Here is a 6,774-nt window from a genome sequence, read left to right as displayed (position 1 = left end):
GGGACAACTTCCAGGTGAGAATTGGAAAAAAAAAAAAAGAAAGAAAATTTGCCAAAAAATATTAAATTTCCTTTCTGCCACCGTTGCTGCCATTGTTGCTGTGGTGGTTGTTGCTGGCTGCCATTGTTGCTGTGGTGGTTGTTGCTGCCATTGCTGTTGTGGTGGTTGTTGCTGCCATCATTGCTGTGGTGGGTATGCTCATTGGCTGACAATTTGTGATAGAGAAGTCATTAACCAATGGGCATGTGTGTCCTCGACTCCGCAGCCTCTCTCATCATGTCTGACAATATACCAAGATGGGGATGACAAAAATGCTCAGCTTGAGGCTTCATAATGGTACTTCACTAACCAGTGGGTAACCTCATGATGGCTGTGGCTTTTTTTTATAGAGTATTATGTAAAGTTACTAAGGATGACATGTACACATGACACATCAGCTGGACAGACTGATCCATGGACTCCAGGGGCACTGAAGCATCAAACAATTTTATATTGTCCATAAAAAGATTTCTTTAGTGCTGCTTTATTGCTATAGAATTATCACGTTTCCTTTCACTGTTTGACTTCTGTGGATCAAACTGACTTTGAACTGGACTGGAAGTAATAGTATTATCATCTTGGATTAAAATACTGTGCTGCTATGTTCCACTGCTTTGAGTTAAATAGTAAATTTTGATGAACCTCTAACATAAATGGTCAACGCACCCCAAGGAGATTTTGATTGCATTCACTTGCTAATTCAAGATAAGAGAGAAATTGTTGCTAGAATGATTAGTAATGGACATATAAGAGCCCACGGTGCTATAATATAAACTAAATGATAGTTATGAGCAATTATAATAACCCTGCATAGAACAGATTGGTCTTGACAAAAGAAAAACTTAAGCAAAAAATGAACTGAAGATTAAAAAGGTAGGCTCAGAATTTTGGTATAAACGACATGAAAGCATGGCTCCATCCTGCCTTGTATCAACAGTTTAGGCTGGTGGTGGTTGTGGTGTAATGGTGTGGGTGATATTTTCTTGGCTCATTTTGGGCTGTGAGTGGGCTAATGAATTAGCTTATTTATGTTTACTGTGCAGTATGGCTATATAGTGTATAACAGTTCATTGTGTAAGCCATTCTCTAGTGGGGGGTTTGGTGGCTGAAATTGGGGCAAAGTGCATGATGTTTATTTATTTACATTTGAATCTTATTTTCCCATTGACCTCAGAGATAACCAACAGGCCTGATGTGCCCTGGAGTGTTATACAATGCTCAGGTCTCATCCACATTATACTGCTTCAAATCAGGTACTGCTTTAGCTCACCAGGCTGAGTACAGTAGGTGTCCCATATACCACAAGGCTACACTTTTGGTTTGATGCCAACCCAAGCCATTGCAGGTATGTTGTTTCCCCTGCTCTCTCCCTCCTTTACTGCCCTATGTAACAATAAAAGCTAAAATCCCTAGAAATAAATCTTTTACATTATAATAATACAAATCAAAAGTTTAGCAAAACCCTGACCCAGTTTTAATAAACAAAAGAAAACTTAAAATAGAGGTAATGTGATCGCAGCATCCATAGATAGTTGAAGAAAAGAGAGCAAAGGTAGATGAGCTCAGAACAGTGAGCCAATTATAGGCAATATGTATATTTGCAGAAACATCAGATCTTAGATAGTGTGTTTGTTGCAGTGATTAAGGAAACTAATTCCTGGTTTGCTGTTATTATTTTTTTTAATCTATCTGGCAACATATTGTTTCTTATACAGGGGTTGGACAATGAAACTGAAACACCTGGTTTTAGACCACAATAATTTATTAGTATGATGTAGGGCCTCCTTTTGCGGCCAATACAGCGTCAATTCGTCTTGGGAATGACACATACAAGTCCTGCACAGTGGTCAGAGGGATTTTAAGCCATTCTTCTTGCAGGATAGTGACCAGGTCACGACGTGATGCTGGTGGAGGAAAACGTTTCCTGACTCGCTCCTCCAAAACACCCCAAAGTGGCTCAATAATATTTAGATCTGGTGACTGTGCAGGCCATGGGAGATGTTCAACTTCACTTTCATGTTCATCAAACCAATCTTTCACCAGTCTTGCTGTGTGTATTGGTGCATTGTCATCCTGACACATGGCACCGCTAGCACAAGTATTGGGCCAAGGGAATGCCATGATATGGCAGCCCAAACCATCACTGATCCACCCCCATGCTTCACTCTGGACATGCAACAGTCTGGGTGATACGCTTCTTTGGGGCTGCTCCACACCGTAACTCTCCCGGATGTGGGGAAAATAGTAAAGGTGGGCTCATCAGAGAACAATACATGTTTCACATTGTCCACAGCCCAAGATTTGCGCTTCTTGCACCATTGAAACCGACATTTGGCATTGGCACGAGTGACCAAAGGTTTGGCTATAGCAGCCCGGCCGTGTATATTGACCCTGTGGAGCTTCCGACGGACAGTTTTGGTGGAAACAGGAGAGTTGAGGTGCACATTTAATTCTGGCGTGATTTGGGCAGCCGTGGTTTTATGTTTTTTGGATACAATCCGGGTTAGCACCTGAACATCCCTTTCAGACAGCTTCCTCTTGCGTCCACAGTTAATCCTGTTGGATGTGGTTCCTCCTTCTTGGTGGTATGCTGACATTACCCTGGATACCGTGGCTCTTGATACATCACAAAGACTTGCTGTCTTGGTCACAGATGCGCCAGCAAGACGTGCACCAACAATTTGTCCTCTTTTGAACTCTGGTATGTCACCCATAATGTTGTGTGCATTGCAATATTTTGAGCAAAACTGTGCTCTTACCCTGCTAATTGAACCTTCACACTCTGCTCTTACTGGTGCAATGTGCAATTAATGAAGATTGGCCACCAGGCTGGTCCAATTTAGCCATGAAACCTCCCACATAAAATGACAGGTGTTTCAGTTTCATTGTCCAACCCCTGTATAGCTTACAGGTGAGTTACTGCATGGGTGATGTTATGTGCAGGGTTAATGACCACTTTGGAAGCACTGTGTTAGTAACTTGGTCAGATGCTAATTATAATAGCTCCCTCTGGTGGCTGTGTAGTGCATGGAGCGTAGGATTTGTAGTGAGACTTGAGTGTACTAATATCTAAGTTCTGTTGTGGTAAGTAATCCTACAGTATTGGCAAAACTGAGTAACAGAAGCTCTTAATTGAGACAATTCATAGAGCAAATTATTACTTAAAGGTGTTGAGAACACTTCCATTTGGCTGGAGGGTTCGAGTAAAGACAAGATCTATTTTGTGTTAATGCTCCTTTTAAAGCGCTTTTCTCCACTTGCAAAAGCAATTAGAGTGTTGGAAAGAAAAACCACAGCTAGCAATGATTGAGAGAAGCAGCACAAGGGTCCAGAATATAATTTCCACATTGTTTGTGTAGTTCAAGATAAGGATGATTTATTTGTCTTTGAAAAAAGAGAGTTTTTGACCAAGGAGAGCAAGGTAAATGACTGCATTGTCTTAGACATGTAAGAGTGGAAAACTGAATGTCGAGAGCAAAATTTTCAGTTATTTTATGCTGGTCTTTTCCCCATTGATATGCATTCCAAACATCCCATGAAGACAACTGCTATTTTTTTTTCTGTGTGTGTGTGTGTGTGTGTGTGTGTGTGTGTGTGTGTGTGTGTGTGTGTGTGTGTGTGTGTGTGTGTGTGTGTGTGTGTGTGTGTGTGTGCAAGTGAATGCAGTTTCACTGTAAATGCATTGGAACAGATATTAATGAGACGTGTGAGTTTGCCAGTCTTGAAAGATGTCAGCTCATATTTTAAAAAAAGAGAAACTGATGCAGAATTGAGTTTTTAAAAAGACCTGGACCTCTAATTATTTACTGAAATCAGAGGTAAAGCTGTGTGCTTAGTTTGTGTAGAACAGATTGGTGTTTTTAAGGATTACAGTTCAAATCTCGATTACGAGATTAAAGACTGAGAGAAATACAAGAACTGACTAAGAGCAGGAGCAGACATCTGCACCTTTGCTAGCAAAGCTGCAAAAGCAACAAGTAATTTTTACCAAAACAACTTTGCTGCTATTTTATTTAAACTGACTTACTTACTGTGTGTGCAAGTGAATGCAGTTTCACTGTTTATTAGAGTTTGCTAGCCCTGAAAGATGTCAGCTCACAGCTTACGGTAATGGAAAGTATGCTTGTGCAAATGTGTTAGCGATGAAGCACAACAATACACCATTATGAGACTAAAGATGCAGAAAGGTAAAAGAATGTGACTAATTCGTCATGGGAACACATATTTGAACCTTTGCTAGCAACACTGCAAAAGTAACAAGGGCTTTTTAATCAAGCTTTGCACATTCTCTGATGAGGAGTTTATCAGTGTTTGGTGGAAGGTGAACTGGAAGACATTCCAGGAAATCTGGAGCTTCAGTTGAAAAACAAAAAAAGAGCATTTTAACTTTTTTCTCTTTGCCTCTGGAGAAAGCTGTGATATCTGTGATGGCCCAGTTACTCATCTTTGTATGTGGGCTGATGGTGATTCTTTAACCCCTCAAAGAATCACCAATGAATGAAAGAGTTTAAGGTTACAGAGGAGGTCGCAGCATTACTGTCATGATCCTGGGCCATTCACCCACTGTGTTTTCTGTTTTGTTTTTTTCCGTGAGTTGTGACATAGTTTTCTGTTTGTATCTAGTTCGTGTTTCCCTCATGCTGTCTTCCCCATGTTATGTCAAGTCTGCATTTTGTTATGTTTGTTTACTTCCTGTTTTATTTTGACGATCCCTTGTCCTGTGTGCTTTGTGTTTGGTTTTGATTTCTGTGTCTCATTAGTGTGTTCTGTCACCTGTTCTCCCAGATGTTTCCACTCCCCTCATTATCCTTCTGTGTATGTATTGTCTGTGTTTTCCCCTTGTTGTTATTGTGTTGTTGTTCGTTCCTCCTGCTGTGTGCCTTTATGCCTCAAGTTCATGTTATGTCTAGTCAAGCCAAGTTTTGCTAATAATGCTGGGAGTATAAAGTTAGCTCTCGCCTCCAAGACCTTTATCGGGGTCCTCTGCCTTGCTGGCTGCAGCACCACATGATAGAGAGCTGGCTCTTTTGGCTCGGCTCCCAAATGACTCCTCAGATTGTAGTTAAAAAAATGTTTAAAATGAATGAATTACCATTCCTGCATGTAGCCTCTATATAAAGCACAACTTCCTCTTGCTCTTTCTGGTCTCTGAGCAAACTTTGCAGGAGATGTTCTCTCTGTGTTTGATCTGTGTGGACTCACTGTGTGGTGTGTCTCTGCCCTCCCGCCCATTCTGTTGCTCCGTGTAGACACACAGATTCCACCACACATCTCAAAAATGAAAAGAATATAGAAACGGCTCACTATCAGGAGCCGGCTCCCATTGTTCACTTCAAAGAGCCGGCTCTTAGAGCCGGATCGTTCGCAACTGACCCATCACTACCACATGACAATTACCCTCTATGAAAGGGAATATGACAAGAAGTGATTTGTTCAGAGGTAACTTCATGCTTGGATAGGCTTGGCCTGAAATGGGACAAACTGGCAGGTGTTCCAACTACAGTGCCTTGCGAAAGTATTCGGCCACCTTGAACTTTTCAACCTTTTGCCACATTTCAGGATTCAAACATAAAGATATAAAATTCTAATTTTTTTGTGAAGAATCAACAACAAGTGGGACACAATCGTGAAGTGGAATGAAATTTATTGGATGTGTCATATTATTCGGCCCCTTTACTTTCAGTGCAGCAAACTCACTCCAGAAGTTCAGTGAGGATCTCTGAATGATCCAATGTTGTCCCAAATGACTGATGATGATAAATAGAATCCACCTGTGTGTAATCAAGTCTCTGTATAAATGCACCTGCTCTGTGATAGTCTCAGGGTTCTGTTCAAAGCGCAGAGAGCATCATGAAGACCAAGGAACACACCAGGCAGGTCCGAGATACTGTTGTGGAGAAGTTCAAAGCCGGATTTGGATACAAAAAGATTTCCCAAGCTTTAAACATCTCAAGGAGCACTGTGCAAGCAATCATATTGAAATGGAAGGAGTATCAGACCACTGCAAATCTACCAAGACCCGGCCGTCCCTCTAAACTTTCATCTCAAACAAGGAGAAGACTGATCAGAGATGCAGCCAAGAGGCCCATGATCACTCTGGATGAACTGCAGAGATCTACAGCTGAGGTGGGAGAGTCTGTCCATAGGACAACAATCAGTCGTACACTGCACAAATCTGGCCTTTATGGAAGAGTGGCAAGGAGAAAGCCATTTCTCAAAGATATCCATAAAAAGTCTCATTTAAAGTTTGCCACAAGCCACCTGGGAGACACACCAAACATGTGGAAGAAGGTGCTCTGGTCAGATGAAACCAAAATCGAACTGTTTGGCCACAATGCAAGATGATATGTTTGGCGTAAAAGCAACACAGCTCATCACCCTGAACACACCATCCCCACTGTCAAACATGGTGGTGGCAGCATCATGGTTTGGGCCTGCTTTTCATCAGCAGGGACAGGGAAGATGGTCAAAATTGATGGGAAGATGGATGGGGCCAAATACAGGACCATTCTGGAAGAAAACCTGTTGGAGTCTGCAAGAGACCTGAGACTGGGACGGAGATTTATCTTCCAACAAGACAATGATCCAAATCATGAAGCCAAATCTACAATGGAATGGTTCACAAATAAACATATCCAGGTGTTGGAATGGCCAAGTCAAAGTCCAGACCTGAATCCAATCGAGAATCTGTGGAAAGCACTGAAGACTGCTGTTTACAAACGCTCTCCATCCAAC

The sequence above is a fragment of the Archocentrus centrarchus genome, chromosome 18, assembly GCF_007364275.1.
Source record: "Archocentrus centrarchus isolate MPI-CPG fArcCen1 chromosome 18, fArcCen1, whole genome shotgun sequence".
NCBI lineage: Eukaryota > Metazoa > Chordata > Actinopteri > Cichliformes > Cichlidae > Archocentrus > Archocentrus centrarchus.
Note: the sequence above shows the minus strand (reverse complement) of the source record.